Genomic DNA, 24,637 nt, shown 5'->3' on the forward strand with positions numbered 1-24,637 from the left:
AATTATTTACTCAAGCAGGTCTAATTAACGTAATATTGCTATCAATCTATTGATTATTAATTGCTGTCACCCTTGAGATTCAATGCCTTCTTTGCTTGATTTGCATCAGATTGTAAATTGATCTACTTTGGCTTTACTCTTGTGAATTTCAGAAGAGGCAGATCTACAACAGGACATACAGAATTGATGGTGCAGGAGATTGCAACGCAGCAGGAAGGGTTTCTCTGATCCATACTAAGGTTAGATGAAGAGTGAGAACAGGACCCAGAAGGGATCAGGAAAAGTGACATGTAGTTGCTCCTTCATCTGTCTTAGAATGCATGCTAATGTTGTAGTCATTCCTAGGGATGGGAAAACTAACAGTGCCACCAACCAACAAGGTGAAAGTAAGACTATTGCAGGTGAAAAAAATGTAAAAATACCAGTCTTAGGGCCTCATTACAAGAATGGCGGTACTAGGACCGCATCCTTGGTGGTCCGAGCACCATATTATGATGCTAGCAGTAGGACCACCACAGGACCGCTGCCACTGACAGGATTCTGGATCCCAACATTTTGGTGGTGGGCAAAGCCGTGGTCAAGCATGTTGGTGCTGATGTCGGCATCGCCGTGCTGATCATGACGTGCCTTTCTGCTGGCCTTTCCATAGCTGCGACACCGCCATGAAAACGCTGGCAAAAAGACAGAGATGAGCCCACAGAGGGACCCCTCACTACCCATGCCCATGTCATGGGCATTGCAGGGCCCCCCGTCAGCACAGTCTGTTGCAATGGCAGCAGTGCGCATTCCGACTGTGCTAGCAGCACAGAGAGTGCAGTGGCATTGGCCTTGGCTCTCCCTTAGAGCCGAAGATAATGCTGCTGCATTGTTTCCGGCATAAAGCTCCGCCAGAACATCATAATACGGTGGCTGGGAGGCCACCAGCTTAGCGGCGTCCTTCTCTGTATTGGCGATCCAATGGTCGGACCCCCAAAGTCATAATTAGGCCCTTAGTTTGAGAGTCGGGATTAGGCATCACTGTTAAACTAGATACTGGAGCAGTAGGGTTTCTAGACAGAGAGGAGGGATTAGTGTAGGTGGATGTTATTTGCTTGCCTTCATAAAATCTACAAGTTCTAAGAAAAAAGGTTCATGCTCATGGGCTGCCTCATACAAATTGTATACGCATGATCTTTCAGAAGCAGTAGATTGACCAAGGTGCAGGGAGTTTTTTTTTGCATGGAGACTTTGTTAGAGAGATCAGTGTGGTGGAAGCTATGCGAAAGTTGAATGTTTTTCAGGCAGGATGGACAATATAAACATAATGCTAAAAAAGTATATTTTCAAGAGTGCCACTTCCAGAGTTAAGTCAATCGAAGAAAATAGAAGATTTATTTGTTGATGGCTACTACCTGGGAATATATGGCTTGTCATTCTTTGAGACTAGTTTGTATACTCAAAAGTAATCCAATCTTACCATAATACTTTCTCAATAATTATAAATACAAGTAGATATTATTTTAGGGCATTCATTTGCAAGAGTTCTTTACCTAGCAAGATGTGATACAACTTTTTTAAATTGGGCTATAGTAATAATTTGCATTTGTGCAGTACTAAATACCACATATATGTTATAATTATCTAATTTATTATAGTAAACACTTCATTCACTTATGGACGGATACAAGGCTCGCTCTGGCTTGCAATGATTTAATCTCATTATCTCCAACTCATCACATTTTATTAGTGGTAAATGCTTGACTTACCGACCAACCCTCCCACCAAACCATATGAGGTCCAGCAATAGTTTAATTCTCCATGGAAATGAATGATTAAACTATGGTAAAACAGCAAAGGGAATAAAATAGGCGATCTTATGGTTTCTGTAAAAGTAAGTGAACTCAAATTTTGAATTATTTATTATGAGGCTTATGTGCTGCTTCCGCTCTCTTAAATGGTGATATTCAACAGCAACACTAAAACATTAAAATATATGATTGGTCCTGAAGGAGGCTTAATTAAATGACTTAAAAGCTGAAATATTGACTCCTTGACAATAATGTATGAATATCATGATATAAATAGGCTTTGTTAACAAATAGGTTAATCCAGCTATAAAACAGTTACTCTGTGAGAAGCATGATAAAGTTATCTGTCTGCTTTTACATGTAATTTGCATTGGAATAGCAATTTCATCTGTGCCACAACTATGGTTTTCAAATTATGTTACAGTCATTGACACGCAGGAAAGCAGTCACCTATTTTATAGGTGTATATCTATCCCAAGTCTTCTAAATACAAGGAGAGTTATGCTGCAGTCCATCACTATGTTGGCCAAAAGCACTTCTTAGATAGACTATAATAAAATGTTCTGATTTTGCAATAGATACAATAACTGTGGAAGCTCTGTTAAACATCCACAATCCAATAAAGCTGCTGCAAACTTTACTTTTAAGTCAACGCAAATCACATTTAGGTATGGCAGTTTCTTCCAAGCTAATGGCAAGGACTCTCTTCAGTCAGACACCAGGGCTGTTTTTACTCTGGCACTACACAGTTCTTTATAGAATACCTAGAGATATTCAGCTACCATTAGTGCACCAAGAGCGTGATTTAGAGTTTGCCATACAAATTACTCTAACGCAAATGTAATGGATATCTAATCCACCTCATTACAAGTGTACTATATAATCCATGGCACTTGCAATAAGGCAGGCGGGATATCCATCATGTTTGTGAAAGATAAAACACATCCCCAAAGTCTTAATCAGCCTCAAGTGTTCTAAACAAGATAAAAAGCTATTGCACAGCATCAATTTCCACTTACAACGTCCAAAGAAGTTGGATGACAAGAATACATTGTGGATTTGGTAGTTTAGGCTAAGTTTGAAGATCATTTATGCTACTCAGTTTTGGACCTTCAGTGATATATTCAGGAATGTCTTAGTTATTCCATTTTATACAGTGTGAATTAATCCTGATGGTATCTTACTAAAGCTGGGATGAGATGATGCATGATGTGTGAAGAGGTAACAGAGACAATTATTGCCAGTTTGATCCAGTGGTTAGTTTGTTTAGGAGCTGTCCTAACAATCATGGTATCGTAGTGCCTGCCTTTGGTCTCCATTTGAGATATACTTTTCAACTTGACATCTTTCTCTGCTGGTGATTTTTATGTTTTTATGTTTTTCTCCAACACAACACTATGACACACACGCATTTATTCTAGGTAAGCATTGTAATTCTGTAGTCTGCACATTTAGTTCCAGAGTCATACAATCGGAACACAATGCCTTGTTATATTTTTTTGCTCATAGGAGACATCTCTATTTCTCTCCAGACAAACAAAAGACGCTGTTCTGTACCTCTGACACAGTCTGATGAGGATAGTGTATTATTATATAAACAGCATCCATGCTAAGCCCGGTGAGAGGAGAACTTCATGCTGAGATTATAATGGAACCACTGTGAGCTGTGACTGAGATAAAGTCCTGATGACTCCGACCTTCATCTTCAGAAGGAAGAAAGCCTGCAAACTGAGATGGGTGCATTCATGAATGAAATGAGGCTGGCTTCCTGACACAAAATACCAAGTTATGGGGAATTGTTTACATTTTTCACCATTCTAATAAGGCTTACTGGGTTTTGTTAGAAATTGGGTTTTTGGTTGGCAGTCAGGTTACCCTCTGTCCAAGCAAGAACCCTCACTCTAGTCAGGGTAAGTCACACACAATCCAAAATTAGCCTGTGCCCACCCTCTGGTAGCTTGGCACGAGCAGTTAGGCTTAACTTAGAAGGCAATGTGTAAAGTATTTGTGCAATAAATCATACAATACCGCCATATAACACCACAAAAATACACCACACAGTGTTTAGGAAAATATATAATATTTATCAGGATAATTGTAGGTCAAAACGAATAAAGTTACAATGTGAATTTGTAAAGATATCACTGAAAAGTGATATAAAGTGTCTTAAGTCTTTAAAAAGCAAACAAAGTCTCTTTCAAGCACAAAGTACCCGGTTTGGAGTGGAAAATCTCCGCAGAGGGCCGCAGAAGAAGAGATACGTGGAAAAATGGTGTGTGCGTCGATTTCTCCCCAGCACACACGTACTTGCGTCGTTATTTTTCACACGGGGAAGTCGTGTGTCGTTTACCGACGCGCGGACAGTCTCTTTCTGTGGGTCGTGGGGATTACCAGATGTCCTGGGTCTGTGCGTGGATTCTCCTGCTTGTTTTCCAGCTGCGCGTCGTTCTGCAGGGCTGTGCGTCGAAGTTTCTCTCTCACAGCAGGCGTTGCGTCGATTTCTCCTCTGGAGGTCGAGCGGCATTGTCCTTGCGAGGCCGTGTGTCGAAGTTCTGGTCGTCCCGAAGGCGTTGCGTCGATCAGCGTCGGTGTGCGGCGTTTTTCTCGCTGCGGAACAAGCTGTGCATCGAAAATTTCGGCGCACGACGCGTCCAAGTGAAAAAGAGAAGTCTTTTTGGTCCTGAGACTTCAGGGAACAGGAGGCAAGGTCTATCCAAGCCCTTGGAGAGCACTTTCACAGCCAGACAAGAGTTCAGCAAGGAAGCAGGCCAACAGCAAGGCGGCAGTCCTTTGTAGAAAGCAGACAGGTGAGTCCTTTGAGCAGCCAGGCAGTTCTTCTTGGCAGGATGTAGTTTCTGGTTCAGGTTTCTTCTCCAGCAAGTGTCTGATGAGGTAGGGCAGAGGCCCTGTTTTATACCCAAATGTGCCTTTGAAGTGGGGGAGACTTCAAAGAGCAGCTAAGAAGTGCACCAGGTCCCCTTTCAGTTCAATCCTGTCTGCCAGGGTCCCAGTAGGGGGTGTGGCAGTCCTTTGTGTGAGAGCAGGCCCTCCACCCTCCCAGCCCAGGAAGACCCATTCAAAATGCAGATGTATGCAAGTGAGGCTGAGTACCCTGTGTTTGGGGTGTGTCTGAGTGAATGCACAAGGAGCTGTCAACCAAGCCCAGCCAGACGTGTATTGTAAGGCACAGAAAGACTTAAGTGCAAAGAAATGCTCACTTTCTAAAAGTGGCATTTCTAGAATAGTAATATTAAATCCGACTTCACCAGTCAGCAGGATTTTGTATTGCCATTCTGGCCATACTAAATATGACCTTCCTGCTCCTTTCAGATCAGCAGCTGCCACTTCAACAATGTATGAGGGCAGCCCCAATGTTAGCCTATGAAGGGAGCAGGCCTCAAAGTAGTGTACAGTACAGTTTACACTACCAGGACATATAACTACACAGGTAAATGTCCTGCCTTTTACCCACACAGCACCCTGCTCTAGGGGTTACCTAGGGCACACATTAGGGGTGACTTGTATGTAGAAAAAGGGGAGTTCTAGGCTTGGCAAGTACTTTTAAATACCAAGTCGAAGTGGCAGTGAAACTGCACACACAGGCCTTGCAATGGCAGGCCGGAGACAAGGTTAAGGGGGCTACTTAAGTGGGTGGCACAACCAGTGCTGCAGGCCAACTAGTAGCATTTAATCTACAGGCCCTAGGCACATATAGTGCACATTACTAGGGACTTATAAGTAAATTAAATAGTCCAATCAGGTATGATCCAAAGTTACCATGTTTAAAAAGGGAGAGAGCATATGCACTTTAGCACTGGTTAGCAGTGGTAAAGTGCGCAGAGTCTAAAAGCCAGCAAAACAGGGTCCAAAAAGTGGAGGGAGGCAGGCAAAAAGTTAGGGGTGACCACCCTAAGGCATGTCAGGTCTAACAGGTTTCATCTGCTTAATACTTTCAGCTCATATTTTATTTACAAGAATAAGAGCTCTTCAATAAATATTTGAAAACGTATTTTGGTATCTTTTCTTGTTGACACCTTGGGCATGCAAAAGTAACGAACGAAGGGGTTAGATCTGTTTTCACAAATTCCTTGGAAATCAGAATGGTTATATTCGAGGTTATCGACAACATCTATTACCCTAAAAGGTTAGGGGTTTTAGATGTGGTACTGTGAGCTAGCCAAAATAAACCAACATTTACTGATGATGTAAGTAGACTCAGGGCCTGATTTAAATCTTAGCAGTGGCACCACCAAGCTGCATCGGCGGTGGACCAAGAAGACCAGCAACACAACACATAACACAACATACACAACAAGGTCTATGCCATATGCAAGGATCATACAAACTGACACAACCACATCACCTACTCCAGCTCTATCCGCCTCACTCAGCCATTGCATCGCACACACATACACGACTGACCGACACACACAACTTGCATCACAACATGACAGGTTCTGGTCCCCTGGCAATGTGTACACCTGGACACAGTTAACAGGTGTTAATCTATGTCATTGTGGTGCCAGCATTCGTTTGCCAATGGATATTGGCACCATAATGGCAGTTGAGTATGTGTACAATATGTGTTGTGTACCAGTGTGTCCCTCCCGTGTCTGACCCACTTGTGTCCCCTACATATGCATATCACAGTTGCGAAAAAAAATTACTGTGACATGGATATGTCTTCAGTGGTCCCGTGCCCATGTGCAGTGCCTCCCCAATGTACACAGCCAATGCAGGTTGCCTACCTTCATGTCTAGTGATAGAGGTCATGTTTTGTTCAGGGTCCTACGACAGCAAGGACGGAGGGTCCTATCCAGTTGTTTCCAGCTGCAAATGGAAGTGAAATCAAGAGGAAAAGGTGAGTTTTCCTCCCCTTTCCCTCCTAATCCACCAAGTAAGAAGTGGAGGTCGGACTGACACTTTTTGCTTGATGGAATGGCACATCCAAATCTGCTTAGTGTGGCTGGAGATCTGCCATCAGCCACACTTTCCTATGGTGCGGTCACTGCAGATGAAAATCCTTGGCAGAGTCGGCAGGACCGTGGAAGGTTAAAGTCTATGGGACCACCAACATCTAAATACGGCAGGTGTTTTCAGTTGGAAAACTGATGGCGTGACCATTACGGCCAAAATCTAAATCAGTCCTTCAGTCTCTACATGATGAAGATTTTGTTGGCCTAATACACAGTCAAACTAAACTCCTAGGAACCATTTAACAATGGTAAAATATAAGAGAGAGAAATCCTTATTAAAAGGTCCCATGACAATCAGAACCCATTGGGCCCCAATTGTGAAAGCATTGTCTTTCTCTTGTAGTGTCCTTGTGCTCCTGCACTGCAGGCCTCCAATTGCAGGACCAAATATCCCTTTCCTCTTGAGGTAGTGAGAAAGTGCAGTCAAAGTCTTACTCACTTTTGTGCCTATAAGTACAGTGGGATACACAGTTACAAAGAAAAGCCGGAGTTTGTTACAGAGTGTCATTATCCATTCCACAAAGCGAGCATAAACTTTTCACCATTATGAAACATTTCAGGATGTTACCACTGAGATATACATATTTCCCTATAAAAAGCCACCCCACGAGTTTTGATATAGCTGCCATTGGAATGACCATAGATTGATGAATATTTCAGTAAATGCATATTTTCTACTACAAACCCAGCCTGTGTAACAATCACACAAAAACCAGAACCTCTATGGGTCCATGGACCCCTGGAGGACACCAGAATGGTAGTCCCAATGACTACTATAACATAAGAAAACCTCATCCAAGATCACTAAATTTGGGCCTTAGAAGATGGCAGGTGCCTTTTGTGAAAAGATGTGGGGAAAATGTTGGGTTGCTTACCATGCTGTGAAGTTGATATCAGCACAATTGAACTTGTCTGGGTGTGCCTCCACTCCTTCTGCAGCAAAACAAGAAAACATATGCACATTTTCAGTAAGCCCTGTAGATTATGCTGCATTCCTTGATCTCAGAGCTAATCCTTTAACCTAGTCCCCATTGGCTAGTAAATGTGTACTTTTGTGTTCTCCCCCACAAATCTGATATACCAGCAGGAGTGTCACACAGGTCCAGCACATGTGATCCTGACTCCATAGAGACTTTTGCATATAAATGGTAGATTATACACTGGGGCTCCTAATTCACGTGGCCTTCTGTATGTCGAGACTCCCATTAGAAGAGTTGTGAGGTAACAGTGAAAGCATGGTTCACTCCAAGGCCCCTTTCTGCAGTACTGCTCCCTAAGCAGCTTCAAAAAAATTGTACTCACCATTCAGGGGCAATTTGAAAGATAGGTGTGATGGAAAACGTCCATAACAACTATTACGTTGACAAGGCAAGCGTAACCACCATTGTGTGAATTACTCCCTATTTCTCTGCCTTAACCACGCATGTGATGAAAAACGTATATGCGTGGTGAAGGCAGAGAAAAAGAGAGTGCATCGGGGGAGGACACAGTCAGGTAAGTGGGACTGGGGCAAGTGGGGTAGTTTTTAGGGGTGGGGGAGATTGAGGTTTTTTTTAAGGGCGGGGTAATTTTGTTTTTAGGGCAGGGAGAGGGGTGAGGTAGTTTGGTTTTTAGAGGTGGGATCGGGGTAATTTTGTTTTTAAGGGTGAGGGTAGGGGGGTCAGGGTAACTTTATTTTTGGGGGTGGGGTTGGGGTAGTTTTGTTTTCAGTGACGGGATGGGGGGTCAGCGTAGATTTGTTTTTAGGGACGGGGTCGGGGTAGTTTTGCTTTTAGGTGTGGAGGTTGGGGTAATTTTGTTTTAGGGTGGGGGTCAGGGTAGTTTGGTTTTTTAGGGGTGAGGGGTCAGGGTAATTTTGTTTTTAGGGGGGGTAGTTTTATTTTTGAGGTTGGGGTTGGGGAAGGTTTTAGGGCTCAAGGTGGGTGGGGGTATCGGTGTTGTTGTTTTTAGGGGCGGGGTAGGCGGGTCAGGGTAGTTTTGTTTTTAGGGGTGGGGTAGTTTTGTTTTTAGGGCAGGGTGGGGAGGTCGGGGTAGGTGGGATTTTAGGGTGGGGTCGGGGAGTAGGGTAGTTGTGTTTTTAGGGGCAGGGTGGGGAGCGTCAGGGTAGTTTTGTTTTTAGTGGGGGGTCAGTAATTTTGGTTTTTAGGGACGTAGGGTCGGTGTAGTTTTGTTTTTAGGGGTGAGGGGTTGGGGTAATTTTGTTTGCAGGGGCAGGGTGGGGGTATGGATAGTTTTGTTTTTAGGGGTGGGGTAGTTTTTTTTCTTACAGGCAGGTTGGGGGTAGGGGTAGTTTTGATTTTAGGGCGGTGGTTGTTTTTAGGGTGGGTGAGGGGGCTGTGAAGGTTTTAGGGGTCAGGGTTTGTGGGGGGTGCTGGGGTAATTTTGTTTTTAGGGACGGGTGTTAGAGGGGTGAGAGTAGTGCTGTGTTTAGGGCGGGTGAGGGGGTCAGTAGTTATGTTTTTAGGTCGGGTGGGGGGATGGCATGCTAGAACCATGCATGCCATTCACACAGATGCCTTTAGTAGACATGCTTTTACAATGAAAAATCATTGTAAAGGCATGCATGGTAAAGGCAATTGTGGTAAAAGCATTTATGGTAACAACGCAGTCGGGTGGGGGGATGGCATGCTAGAACCATGCATGCCATTCACACAGATGCTTTTACTAGACATGCTTTTACAATGAAAAATCATTGTAAAGGCATGCATGGTAAAGGCAATTGTGGTAAAAGCATTTATGGTAACAACGCAGTTGTTGTTCCGACAACGTTGTTCAGGCATGCATGGTTCGTGCATTAGTTGTTCCATCATACAATCAGGTGTGACAGTACTAAAAATGTAACAGGTACCCATGGTGGACTCACCACCACACAGGCTCCAGGGGAGAATAGACAAACCCTCTAGGTAAAATCAGATGCTGCACATGAGCAACTGAGATTTGTAATGACATTTTTTGGCTTAATGGGCCGATTGTAGTGGGTTTGATTTTGTCTTTCTCTTGGTAGTATGCTTCATCCCCAGTAGTGTCCATATGCGGTTACTGGCCTCCTAATTTTTTTTTTTTTCTCTCTGTTTTTTGATTATGTTTACAGTCCTGGACACTTCAAACAGTGATGAGCTTAAAAGAGCAGTAGGCCCTTCTTCCTGTTCTAACTCTTGGTTATTTTCTTTTGTGGAGACTTCCTGCAGCTGTTTCCCACAGTCTTCAGAAAATCCACTCTTCCAGTTTGCACTCACTAAGCACCTAGGACTTCTGCAACTTGCAAGGTGTCTGTGTGTCCAGCAGGAGCATGGGAATCCCATCCTGGTGCACATATAGGCAGGACTAACCATCAGAAGTCTACTTAGGTACCCCCTATATTTCCCACCATCTAGAGTCATATAGAAGAGAGAGGAAAGTTCTGAAAAAAATCCACAAATTACAAGTCTAGAGTGTCCCTCGACTCCAGACGGGTATTATTCCATGCTTTGGGTCCATTCTTCTTACTCTTCTGCGTTTTTTCTTCTTCTCAACTTAGCTTACCTTATGCAGGGATTCAAAATCGAGGTAGAGAGCTCTGAAAGCTATGATCCCTGCACATTTCATAGGTGCCACATCATCCCATCTTCCATTACTTGCAGTCCCATGGAACAGGCCAAGGACTGTACAACTCCTGGAACACCACTTTAGGAAAACAGCAGCTTGAAACAACTTTGGGAAGGACTTTTCCCATTCATATCTGGTTTCTTCCCTCCAAGACTCAAAGAAAATCTGCTAGTCTGATGACTAGTGAAAGTGGCCGGCCATCACTCACTTTCTCCCTCCTGGGACAGTCCTACCAAACAGAGGCAACAAATTACCTTATGAAGATTACCTACCCGTTTCTCTCCAAGAACAAGGCTAATCCATCAGAATCGGTGTATTGTTCGGTGGAGTCTTGAAGTGTGAGTTGACCACTAAAGTAATTAACCTGGACCAGCGGGTAGCTCAAAGCCTGAATTCATCTAGGACTGGTTCAGGGAATTATGCTGAATCTCAAGGTTGAAATAATGCATTTAGGGCAAAACTGATGCTGAGAGTGTGCTTAGAATCCAGGAATTAATATGGAAAGACATTTCAGTGGCGTTTCTACGCCAATCAATCGTTCCATTTTGGCATATTTTACCAAAGTGTAAAAAGTGTTCAAACATGACAGATTTTATATTTCAATAACAAAAAAACATTTAGTTTTAAACTTGCAATTGAATTATATGATCTTATCAGGCCATAAACATTTTATTCGGGGTCCCATCTTCCACTTTGACTACATGCATGCAGATACCGAAAACAGTCGACCTTGGTTATTTTAAAGGTGTGCACATCTAAGTAGAAGTGTCCATGGGTAACCTGCTTAGTGCCTCTTCCAACTTCTGTGCAACAATGGACCTTATTTTAAAAGTCGGGCACTGGTGTTTTTCAACCCAAAATCATTTTAAACTGGAGCATACAGAAAGCAAGTGTCCATTAGGGAGAATAACTCACAGCAGTGATTCAAAAACAATGAGCTTCAATAGCAAAAATTCTTGGGAGTTTCTGAGGTAAGAAAATGCTACTTTACAATAATGGTTTGTCAAAGATGACTCAATTTGCTTTTACTGTTGAAATTGGGCAAGAGTGTTTTACCCAAGAAACATCAAAATGGCAGAATTTGGATTCCTGGTACTGTAGTTATTGGCAATCATCCAGCTATGCAACTGGTTGAAAACGCTTATAGTGCAATTGATTTTAAACAGGGTAAAAGGACACCACTGGTTTTTCTGGCCATATGCAAAGTAGTTGCAATGGTTAATTGGTTTAGGATAACATGGTAAGTTGTTCCAACAAACAATATTTCTGAGTGAAATTAAATAAATATCAAAGAACCGTGGGGAGACAGAATACTCCTGAGGACCTTTCTATTTCAGTCAACACAGCATAGACTGACTTGTCGAGTTCAGGTTTGCAAGATGGGCCCCATTAATGAAATTTTGCATACCATTCAGGTCAGAAATAGTTTTTGTTTCCAGCAGTGGTAAGTGGACCTATATCTTTATCCTTTCCCTAAAAATATGAACAAAAATGGTGTGGGTGTCAGCAGCACAGTAAATGTGTTTTATGAACAAGGGTCGCTGCTTCAAGCTGTCACTTGTCCTCTGCTAATTACGAATAGTCCTCAAATTTGTGCTGTAACCGATGCCAACAATGGTCCCGTCATTGATTGTCCCAGTTGTTTACCCCCCACTGCCATCCACTTCTGGTCCAAAACATTTTGCTCATATGTTCTATTCTGTCATCTATGTTGGGTCACTATGTGTGTGTGGTTTTTCATAGTTGTCAGCAAGGCCTTTGCTCCAGCAATCATACTCTGTCCTGATTAAAGGGGCTCATGGTAGTTTAGTGCCATCGTTTTATATCTTCCCAGGACATAGTGGTATCCGTCAGACCTTTCCCTTTGTGTTGTTTAGTTGTGCAGTGCTGCCAAATACATGACTCTCTGTACCCACTGGGCAATACCAGCAGGTTTAGCCAAACTTCAAAGAATAGTAGATCATTTTTAGCTAGAACAAGAATGAGATCTAAAAATCTTTCTCTGGGGTTCTTTTTTTATTGCTAGGTTAGGCATCTGGCTAGCAGGTTTCAATTGTTCTTTCGTTGTCAGTGGCTCCTCCGCTATTGCCAAAATTTGGCCCCAATGTGTGATTATTGATGGCTATGCCTACGCCATCTGCTAAAAATCCTACTACAGATGATTCCATTCTTATTGTAAGTCAAGCCGAAATCGATCTGGTAGGAACCCTCCTTAGCTAAGCTATCTTTATTGACTGAGTCAGTGACATTTTGACATTTAACCTTCAAACCCAAATAAATTTCCTCTGATGTTGCCCAGAGAGCAATAATTCTCCATATATTGTTTAATCTGTATATGCACCCAATGGACAGTCTGCTCTGTAAGACTAAGCAACATTCAGCTTGTATACCAATGACAGAGTTTATTTCAACCATGTAGTAATGTGCCTGGAGGTGATACTGTTCCTTCTCTAATAGACGATCTTTCCCGTAAATAACATCAGTGAACTTTTTGATGCTTAATCCCTTGAAGACTGAGCTTCATATCGGTCTTCAATTAAAATATTGCATAAAAATTGTTGTGAGACCGAAATATCATGTAAAAACTATTGTGATGTGAAGAATATTGTGAGAAAGAATATAGAAGGTAAGAATGTTGTGTTTTTAGGTAGATAATATATGTTTTTGATTATAGTTGTATATAACATACAATATCATTTTTAATTTGTTTGATTCATTGTCTTATGTTCGTACTATAAATTAGTATTATACTGATATTTGTGTTTAATTTGCTTCGGTATTTTTGGCAAATTTTTACATGAAATGTATTTTTTTATTTAATTCTAAAATGTTAGCTTAGTAGTGGGTTGGTAAGTATGGAAGAGTATATTTATAATATGTAAACTATTCTGTTCAATTCGTTTTTTTAATGAATTTAATTGTTTGAATTTAATGTATTTATTTTATTGATAATTATTAATGTAATTAATTTAATGTATTAGTTATTGTTTTAATTATTTTGGGGTTTAACTGTTAATTGGTAGAACATTTTGTTTATTTAATTGTGTTATATAATCATATATTAATTAATTTTTTAATTGTGTTTGTTTATTTCATTTGTAATGTTAATGATTTATCATTTTAATACTATTTTTGAGATATTTTGATTGTTGTTAGTGTTCATTTTTTAGAGCAGTAGAGAGGTAGTTTATTTTTATGTTTGCTTTTAAATATTTTCTATTTTGTTTAAAATGCATAGGTTGTTTCTATTAAATTTAAATTGTAGGTATTTTTATATTAAATGTATATATTTATTATTTTAAAGATATTTTAAGAATGTAATTTTTCTGACAGTATTGTCTAAAAAAATAGTAAACCTGACCCCTCCTAGTACAATACTTTCTTCTCAGTTACTTAGATTAGAGTGGGTAAATTTAATCTAACCCCTCCAAAGTTCAACATTTGCCCTACTATTGCTTAAATTGGAGTGAAATAGTAAATCAGAACCCCTGAGTCTAAAACTTTCCTTACCTTTGCTCACATTGGTGTAGTGAATACTATATTTGATCCTTCTGAGGGTCAACACTTTCCCAACTGCAGCTAAGATTGGACTGGGAATTGTAAACGTGACCACTCCGAATTCCAACACCTTCCTTACTGCTGCCCAGATTTGATTAGGAATTCATTGTGCCCCATCCAAAACCCCTCACTTTCCCTACTTTTCCTAATGTGGGGATGGAAAAATTAAATCTGACTCCTTCATACTCCATCAATTTCCCTACTGTTGCTTATATTGGAGTGTGAATAGTACATTTGACCACTCCAAATCCAAAACTGTGTCATTCATTATTATTTTAAAACTTCCCATCTAAATTAAGTTATAAAATGCAATGTATAGTAAATTCAATATATGCACCTGTTTTGATAGTATTCTGGTCCACAACAGCGACATAGCCTTCTCTGTGGCAATGGCCAAAGCCTGGAACTCCTTAATTTTGACTCTTCTTAAGCAAATCCCCTTTTTTAGAAAGGTTTAAACACATATATTTTTAACAAGTCATTTTTATGTAGTGCTCCTCCTCTGACTGGTTGCTCTTACAGTTGTGTTGTTTAGTTATTCCACACTTTTTCTCCTTTCACAGGGGGTATATTCTCCTTTTTAATGAGCTCTATGTTCTGTTGTGCTGCCTTAAGGCCTGATTATGAGTTTGGTGGTTGGACCGCCAGACTGCCAAGGTGGTGGTCCAAAAAAGGCAGCTGTGCTAGCAGCCCCTAGACCGCTGTATTATGATATATATACACAAAAGCTCTGTGTGCCAAGCCAAAGTGCAGGCCGCTAGTGGCACGACGGTCTGCTATCTTGGCGGTCCATACTCAGGCACCGTCAGTGCTGCGATCCAACACCAAGCCTACTACAAACACATAGTTGGGGTGGCGGTCCCCTTGCGGCAGTTGGCCAATGGCGGTCAACCACCACAGTCTGCATTCAGAAAAGTAACAGACAAGTGCACATTGGATTAACTCAAAAACACACACCTGCTAGGCCCAGTGAACTCACCTGCAAATCACACTATAAAGCACACCCTTTCACAGACCACAATACTTTGCCTCTCTACTACAGCACAGCAAGACAGAGGTGACCCTGCTTTTTTGTAATCTTTGTCACATAAGACAGCCCTGTTCCTCCAATCCCATTTTTCACCTTTCACACACTTGTTCTTTTTTTAATTTTTTTGTCCCAAATATCCCTTGTCTTATTTACTTTCTCACTGTCACCCACTTTATTTTCAATCATGTAACAACCCAAAAATCCATGTTTTTCTGAGGATAAGTTGAGAGTCATGGTGGATGAAATCAGAAGAGTAGAGCCACAGTTGTTTGGAGCACAAGTCTAACATACTCCTCTCAGTAGGAAAATAGAAATGTGGCAAAGGGTAGTCGACAAAGTGAATGCTATGGGTACCACCTTGCACACAAAGGAGGACATTAGTAAGAGGTGGAATAACCTGAGGGGCAAGGTGCATTCTCTGGCTTCCAGGCAACATATGGAGGCCAACAAGACTGGTGGTAGGCCCTTTCAGTGCCCTATTACAACTCTTTCCCTAGGTGAAGAAGGTCTTGGCCATCCTGCATCATGAGGATCTGACAGGAATACCTGGGGGAGCAGAGTCTGGTAAGTTGCAACACAAAAATTGTTGCCAAACTGCAATGTCCTACATGCTCACAGCTCAGCTTCTGTCACTGTGTCATTCAGTGACCATTCAAATATACAACACCCAGAGAATCTAAGATGTAAGACTGGGAAAGTGTACCTTTGGACCTAACGTCACAGCTACTAAGGCACATCACATTCCATAAGATGGAATGGTGCCTATAAGTGTGTCAACATCAATAAATCATCCCAGGGCTCATGGTATGCCTCAACATGTAAATGGATGCTCCAATCTAAATGCAGTCTGCCAACAGATATGTAATACCCATCATTTGTGTAGTGTGTGAAGTAGTGGGATTGGCCTGACTACAGCTCCCAGGAGGCCCTATTCCTGTAACTCCAACTACCATCCCAGTGTTCACTTTCCCAAAGACACCTGTGTGTGAACTCTCAAAGGAAGTTCACTCACCTGGGAGTATGCCAATTGTCTAGTGTATAAAGCAGAGGGAGTGTATAGTGTCTTGACTACAACTCACAGGAGGTCCTGTTCCGGTGTTTCACCCACCATGTGCACTGAGGAGGCCGTTTTTCATTGAAATAGAATGCAGCTCTCTCTCATAACTCTGATAGGCTGTTCCCAACCAATCAGTGTGAAGGTGTGTTTCACAAAACTGAAAATGTGTTGGTATGACTGAGGGATGAGGAATGAGGAGTAGGGATGATGGATGAGGAGCAGGGATGATGGCTGTGGCATGATAAGTAGGAATGATGGATGAGAAGTAGGGATGAGAAGCAGGGATGAGGAGTAGGGGTGATGGAAGAGAAACAGGGATTATGGATGAGAAGTAGAGATGATGGATTAGAAGTAGGCATGATGGATGAGAAGTAGGGATGATGGATGAGAAGCTGGGATGATGGATGAGAAGTAGGGATGATGGAAGAGAAGCAGGGATGATGGATGAGAAGTAGGGGTGATAGATGAGAAGTAGGGATGATGTATGATGGATGAGAAGTAGGGATGATGGATAAGAAGCAGGGATGAGATGCATGGATGAGAAGTATTGATGATGGAAGAGAAGTAGGGATGATGGAATAGAAGTAGGGATAATATATGATGGATGTGAAGTAGGGATGATGGATGAGAAGTAGGGATGATGGAAGAGAAGTGGGGATGATGGATGAGAAGCAGGGATGAGAAGTAGGGATGAGGATGAGGAATGAGGATGTCCTAAAATGGATGCTGTACAGAAGATTGGTAGCAGCAGCAAACACATTGACACACCACTGCACACATGATGACTGCAGATACAACAAAGTTGTGTGTTCGCCTGTATCACACTCAAATTGGCCTCCAAATGGTCAAATGCACATGTTGCCGCTCCAATGAGTTGGCTTCACTGTTGGTAAGATGTCATTTTCATTCCCTGGTGCAATATGCTGCTTACTTGCTTGAGTCCAATAGTCTAGGCAAGCTTCACACATGTCATGTCAAGTACTCCAATACCATGGTAACATGGCACGATAGACTAACCTGCAACTTAAGAATGTCCAATGTTTCCACTTGCTGTGACACAAAACCATTGGAGGGACAAGTCATACTTCAACCAATAACAATGTACTCTCTTACTCAGCAAGTCAAGCTGGCATAGCCTGTGGACATGCATCATCCACCAACCAGAGCACTACTCTACCCCCAGATTAAGTCCTCAGGGATCACAACACTCCTAGTCTCGTGGAGGACAGTCTTGGCTCATCTGGGCAACCTGGTCAGGTGGCAACAGTGAGTTTCACTGTGCCCACAACTACACCTCACAGCTCTGTTGCATCAACATCACAGGCAACAACGCACTCCACAACCTGTGTACCTAGCACAATTTCCACCATCTTGTGCCCCCAAGTGCTGGTTCCTGAGGTTCAACCCAACACTCCTGACACTTAGGTTCTAGGACCACCCTGTGCCCTTGTGGGGGTAGGATCCATGGGAGGGATACTGTGAGCCGGAAGAGTGAGGCCACTGGGGCCACTCACTACCAGGATACGATCAGCCAAGTCATAGAGGTCTATCAGGAGTCCCAAGGCATGATGGGCCAGGTATTGACTAAACTTTGGGAAATGAAGCAGCTACAGAGGGACATGCATGGGGACAGGTGCGAACAAATGGAGGTCTACAATTCCAACATGGCCTCCATAACAGGGGTGTAGAGGGACATCAATACAACCCTGAACAGGGCTTTTCCACCCCAATCTTCTCCATCCTTTGGGGCAACTACAACAGGCCCAAGTACATATGTGGCAGCCACATGAAGGGATACCCTGCCAGAGGCACAACCACCCTCAGACACCCCTGCCTGAGTAGCAGCTGATCCCCCCACATAAGCAGGGACATCCATGCAAGGATCCAGGAGGTGCGAAAGACAAGACACCCACCACTGCAAGCAGGAAACCTCTTTGTTAATGTCTACCTTTGTCACACATACTCTCTTAGGACTGATCCTGAACCATATTCCATTTCCAACTGGAGGAGTACTCTGGACTTTGCACTTCCAATGGTGTGGCATATACTCCCATGATTTCATTCACCATGATTAACCTCTTCTCTTTAAATATCTGTTTATTTCTGTCCCAAATATTTTTTCTGTAGTAGCATTGCAATAAATTCACCTGTCACAAGCTCATTGCCAGCTGTTTTCAAATTAACATTTAGCTATGTAGATATGTCAGACTATGTCAACCATACTATGAAGATTCAAAGTACTTGTGCAAGCAGGGATATGTTGTATGTACACAGTATCCTGCTCAGATTTACAACCATTCCACACAAACATATACATAGAAGTATCTTGTCAAAGAAGAAAATGTACTATATTGTTCAGCGCATAGGCTGCCAAAATGTCTGAAAGATTGCAAATCATATACGAGTGAATCATACTGGGTAAATGAACAAATTAACAGGTACAAAACCCCAGACCATGGAGGAAGGGATATATCAGACAGTGTCCTGTGGAATAGACAAACATGAAATTGGTTTATGTCATCAGCCAGAGCCATATCATCTACCACCCAAAAGGAGTGCAAAATCATATAATGCTAGACTCAGATGGCAGTACCACCGTTTCTGATCACAGGGTCACTACAACCCAGTAATTTGGCATCTGGTGTTACGACACAAACAAATGTTAGTAATGTGGCCTAGGCACTTTGGCCTACAATGATGAAACACATCAACAGCTACATACAGTTCATACAAAAATAGTGTTTAGCCAATGTGAAGGGACACTAACATGATTTTGGCCTAGGGCCACATATTGTCTGACCACATGATGACCCACATGATGCATCAGGGCCCCCACACGACAAGGAACAAATCTTCCAAACTTCCATCCTATCACTATGCAAGCTGTCTTGGCACAGGTTTTGTACATCCAAAGTCTGGGACTTACATTCCCAGGAACAATCCATGTCCACTTTGTATGTCCAAACAGCATCATATACCTGCCAATGTCACAGCTCTGAAATGCCCACATGAAGATATCATGATGAAGGTACCTGAACAAAAAACAAAACAAGGAGTATAGTTATAAAACCACACATATGACACAAGTCAAAAGCAAGCATCTGTAGGACAAAGTGCATAAGAAAACATCTGACACAAAAAAAGCAACATCATCAAGATGTGGATGTATCAATAGCTTCCTCATCAAACACCCTTTGGCCTGGGCATCAGCTCTTTAACTATTTAAAAAAAAAAACTCACACATTATCACAACTACATGTCCTTGTGGAGTCAAAGCATGACATCTCATGATGTACTTCCACTCATGAGAAGAAGCTGTCAATGAGATCTGGTCACAAGTCAGCTCCTTCCTCTTCATCACTATCATCTTCATTTGGCATTTCATGATTCTCACCCAGTGCAACCGCAGGCTCCTCCTCACCTGGGATATAAGAGATATTCCTTCACAGGGCAATGTTATGGAGCATGCAGCATGCCACAGTGATCTGACACACTTTCCCTGGTGAGTAGAGGAGGGATCCTCTAGTCATGTCCAGACAAGGAAATCTGGCCTTCAGGGGCCCTAAAAGCCCGCTCCACTGCCCGCCGTGTTCTTTTCCTGTTTTGTAATGAGACATACGTGCCACAATGAATCACTCACTTTATGACTGAAGCACCTGACATTGCACACACAAAATCAGGACAGATGTGACTTGCTAAGCAGTTAGGCCCTCTGGTTGCAGTTGTGGCATCAGCTGGGGTATGGTGTTGTTCCACAGTACAAAGGAATCATGGGCTGAACCTGGAACCGGGCACAGTTGTTTGAGATGTAGAGATCTGATAAGCAGACAACTTGAATGTTGCTAGAATGGAAGTGCTTCCTGTTGCGACAGACTTGTTCACTGGCCTGTGGTGGCACCAAGACAACATGTGTGCCATCAATGGCTCCCACCACATGTGGGAAGCAAGCAAAACCATAGAAGTCAGCCCCCACATTGGCTAAATCCTCACATCTGGGAACCTGATATGGCTGTCAATGTGTTTCATCATTGCTGATAGGGCATCTCTCAACACACCACTGAATATAGGTTGGAACATACCACCAGATATGGCCACTCTATATTGGATGGAACCTGTGGCCAGGAAACATAAGACTGCCATGAGTTGAACAATGGGTGGTATGCATGATGGATTTGTGATTTCAGGCACCAGATCTGGCTCCAACTGACAACATAAATCCACAATTGTTTGCCTATTCAAACGGTACGGTTTGATGATGTGACGTTCTTCCTTGGTTTGAAGGTCTGGCAATGGATGGTACACTGGAGGTTGTTGCCTCCTCCCTCTCCCATGGTACTTATTTGTGAAATTACATGAGTCAGAGTATTAATCACTGTGTCTACACATACATACATGATGAATAGAACCAAAATCATGTGACAAAACATTTCTGACAGGGAAATACATTACACCAACTACACATCACAGCTGCCAAATACACAAGGGCCAAGTGTTACCCCTATGGTTATCTACACATGTGTCTACAACGTGGATTTGGCCATCATCCAAATAGCTGCTCCTCATATGCCCCTTGAATTTTAACAGTCTGTTCTGACTGCCAAAAATACTGTCATGGGCGGTGGACAGTCCACCGCTGTAAAATGCCATCTGTTCCCAGCAACACAACACACTGGTGATTCTGTTGGACAAACAACACAACAGGCTGTTTTGTATTGTTTTTGATACTCAGACATACATATTGATGTTGTGACACAGTATACAGGACCCAATAATGTAGTTACAACCACCAAAATGGCAGATGCCTGACCTAGTTCACTCGACTTTAGGTCCCTCCTGCGGACACTGACAGAAGTTGCCCACACAGTGGGCCGGTTCAACCATGGCAGACACAGACATAGGCTAACGTTGGTGACTGTGACTGTCACCGCCAAACTGCTGTGGCCGTCAGCAGAAATGACTGCGTATGTGCCGTACATGTACGCCACAGTTTACTAAATCATCCACTTGACCCCTGACACTGCTGCCATCAACAGTTCCACTACTTCAGCTGTTGTGTGCCACCTCTGGAAGCATAATGCCAGGACAAGCAGATGAAAGGGCCCCTGCCTTCTCTCCTGAAGAGCTGGAGAGGCTCACTGAGGAGGTCCTTCCTCTGGATGGTCAGCTCTATGGCTCAACAGAAGAGCAGGTAAGGATGTTGTGAAACAGAGTCAACTATGCCTATGAGGCTCTTGCCTCATAGGCATAGTTGACTCTGTTTCACAACATCCATTCCTCCTCATAGGCTACAATGTGCCTCTGAGAGCCAATAGGATTGTTTTGAGTGCATGTTGTCACATATTGTGTTCCATACATAGCATGCACATGGTGCAGGTAGTGGAGACAATTACTCTCTATATTTCACATTAACATTGTGTTGTGTGAAGTGTGATAAGCCAAACATCCTCATTCTGTTCCATTCATATATCTAGGCAAGGAGACTCAACAGCCATACCATGACTTGTCTTTGGATATGATGTTATTAACTGTAAATCAACATGTATGTGCATTACAGCATGAACTGGGCATGTATACTTTTTGATTCATATGAGGATGTTGGTAGCAAGCTGTAGAATCCCACTGATCAGTCAGCCCACATCTGGCCTTGCCAGACTGTTGTGTGAGAAACATTTACAACTCACTGTGCCCTTCAGAGTACCAAACAACCCTGAACCCACATAGAGGATGGGCACTGGATGCACTGTCATGCATGGAAGTGACGGTAATGTGAGTGTCATGTAGGTTTTGTATGCTCAGACTGCAGAGACCAAGGTCGGTCCAATGTTTCTACCAGTATGGGACATAGAACAGACTGGGGTAGAGTTACTGTGGCTATGTAACTGTGGCACCAGGCACACTCCCTGTAGGCTTGCAAATCATTGGATGTGGGCAATATGAGTCTTCATTGGCAAAAGGTGGCCTGAAGGCCTTTCTACATTGACTGCATTAGGAATGGGTACTGAGGTAACACCCTGACCTAGGACATGTTTCCGTTGACCCTCTTTGGCAATGTCTTTTACACATGACAGGTCCCTTACTCCCATTGCTCACTTTTACACGAGTCATGGTTGTGCAGTCTTGGTGTACTGCACAAGTGACAAACCCACAGTGCAGACAGCTGCTTTATTCAGGGGAGGACATGGCATGTGACTCATTACCTTGGTTACATGCAAGCAGTCAGGCCAAACATACCTCTGTTTGTTGAATGCCAACTCTGTGGGATAGCTACATCTCTGTGAGTTATGTGCCACATGTACATACCACACAAACCTACTCTGAAGTGGTATGAGATTACAATGGGTAGGCCACATGTTGACACATGCACAGGGAAGAGACTTCCTGCGCCACCTATGGCAGCCCTTTCATAGTCACTGAGTCTTAGGGTGTAGTCTGTACTATGGTAGTTGCCTATAGGGACTGTGTGCATTGAGTAAATGTGGCTGCATGTAAATGTGTCTGTCGAGTCAGGCCCAGTAAGTTTATCCTTCAGAAGGTCACAATGGTGTGTTGTATGTCATTGAGGCTCACATCACAGTACATGTTGCTTGAGCCTGGGCTACCTGATGTCAGTGGTCTGGGTGTAGCAAATGTTGGAGCCATTTTGCTGCAGCTTGTGGCTGGGGTCTGCTGTACACTATGGTAAAGTTTGGTAATCAAAGCTGTTGTTCAATTGCGATCAGGCACATATAGTGACCATATTTGTTTTTGTAATTTCAGCATCAGCACAGGCAAGTGGAGGAGAAAGGGCCGAAACCAGTGAGGAAGCAGCTGGCACAGTACCTCCTGTCATGAGACATCTGACATGGAGGGACCCAAGGGCCCAGAGGGTGAGAGGAGTGCCACGGAGAACACAGGATTGACATCATCATCTTCGGATTCTACCTCCAGTGACCACCCCCTAGTGGTGGCAGACCCATCAGGACCTATACCTGTTTCATCCTTGTCCGCCACCCCCAGTTCCATCTGCACCCTCCCTGTTGCTCCCCATCCAGTTGTTCATGCCTGCTCACCCAAGAGTGTGGGCATCTCCTTTACTCCTGGCACCTCACCCCTTGCCCCTGATAGCACTGCTGCCCTGAGTGAGGAGGCTACTGATCTCCTGAGGTGTATCTCTGTGGGTCAGACTGCCATCCTTAATGCAATCCAGGTGCAGGGCAGCCAGCTTCAGCATGTGGTTGCGTACCTGGAAGACATTCATAGTGCCATGTCTGGCCTTCAGGCTCTGGCCTCCTCACTCACACCTCCGCAATCCTAGACTTCACCATCTACCTCTTCCCCAACCAATTTCCCTCATCCCATGCCTGTCCCAAACACACATCTGCATGCACCCACCTCAACACATGCAGGCAGCACACATAAGCAGAAGCACTACAAGACACACCAGCATGCAAGCACTCAATAGTCACTCACACACCACCATACCAACCATTCCCCCAGACATCACCCCACCCCCACAGACCCACAACCCACACCTGCCATACCCCCAGACACCACCTCAACACCCACGCACCACATGTGCCATACCACCAGGCACCACCCCAACACTCACACCTCCACACGGAACCCCCACCACACCCCCAGTTACCCCTCTCACCACAAACACCAAACACCATACACCATACACACCATGTCCAAAGACACTACCCCAACACCCACAAACCACACACTGCACACACCATACCCACAGGCACCACTGCCACCCCCATGGACACATCCACCACTCTCACTTCAGCCATCCCCTTCACCTCTCAACTCCCCAAGAAACACAAATGCCCACACTTGCACACGCAACAGGCAACACACAAAAACAAGCATACCTAAAGCACACACACTCACCAGCACCAACAATACCCACAGCCTACACAAGCACTCCCTCAACCTCCAAACCCCTATTCCCATCTCCAGAGTGTACTTGTTTTCCCAAGGAAGGTTTCCTTTATCACCTTGTCCTTTCCTCTGTTAAACCACCCACTTCCCCCAAAAGAATCCCACCCACATCCTGGCCCATCTCTTCCACATCCAAGTCTTCCCCTGTCACACCTGCGCCTGCCCAACCTGACAACAGCTATACCCCTCCCACCTCCAAGAAGAAGCCCACCCCTCCCAAAGTTTAGCCCACCCCTCCCAAAAAAGCCCTATGCATCATAAATCCCACCCCACTCCACCCAGTAAGGATAACTCAGTTGGCTGGCATGCTCACTTGATGCCCCTTCCTGTGGAGGTTACTATGGCAATGATCAGTAAGTCGTGTTGTGGTGCACATCGGTGTACAAGCACCATTATGTTCGGACTGGCCATTGGCATTTGTCCATATTTGTTGCTTACATTAAAAAAACTGGCTTTTTTGGTTACATATTTGTCCTGCTGTTGCATTTCTACCTTTTTGTTCCTGAGTATTTTGTGATGTATTTCTTCAGTTGTGTTAGATTCACCCTGATTGCTGATCTGTTTGCTGTGGTTGCCAAGATCTGGCTTTGGGAGCAGTGCTGATGTCAAGCAGGACAAGGGGAGATGTTCAATTGATGAATATGTGAGTGGTAATCCAATAGTGGTGTCATTGCATTGTGTGTTGTTTCTTATGGTAAGTATTTCATCTGGGCATGGC

The sequence above is a fragment of the Pleurodeles waltl genome, chromosome 5 (assembly GCF_031143425.1).
Source record: "Pleurodeles waltl isolate 20211129_DDA chromosome 5, aPleWal1.hap1.20221129, whole genome shotgun sequence".
Classification (NCBI taxonomy): domain Eukaryota; kingdom Metazoa; phylum Chordata; class Amphibia; order Caudata; family Salamandridae; genus Pleurodeles; species Pleurodeles waltl.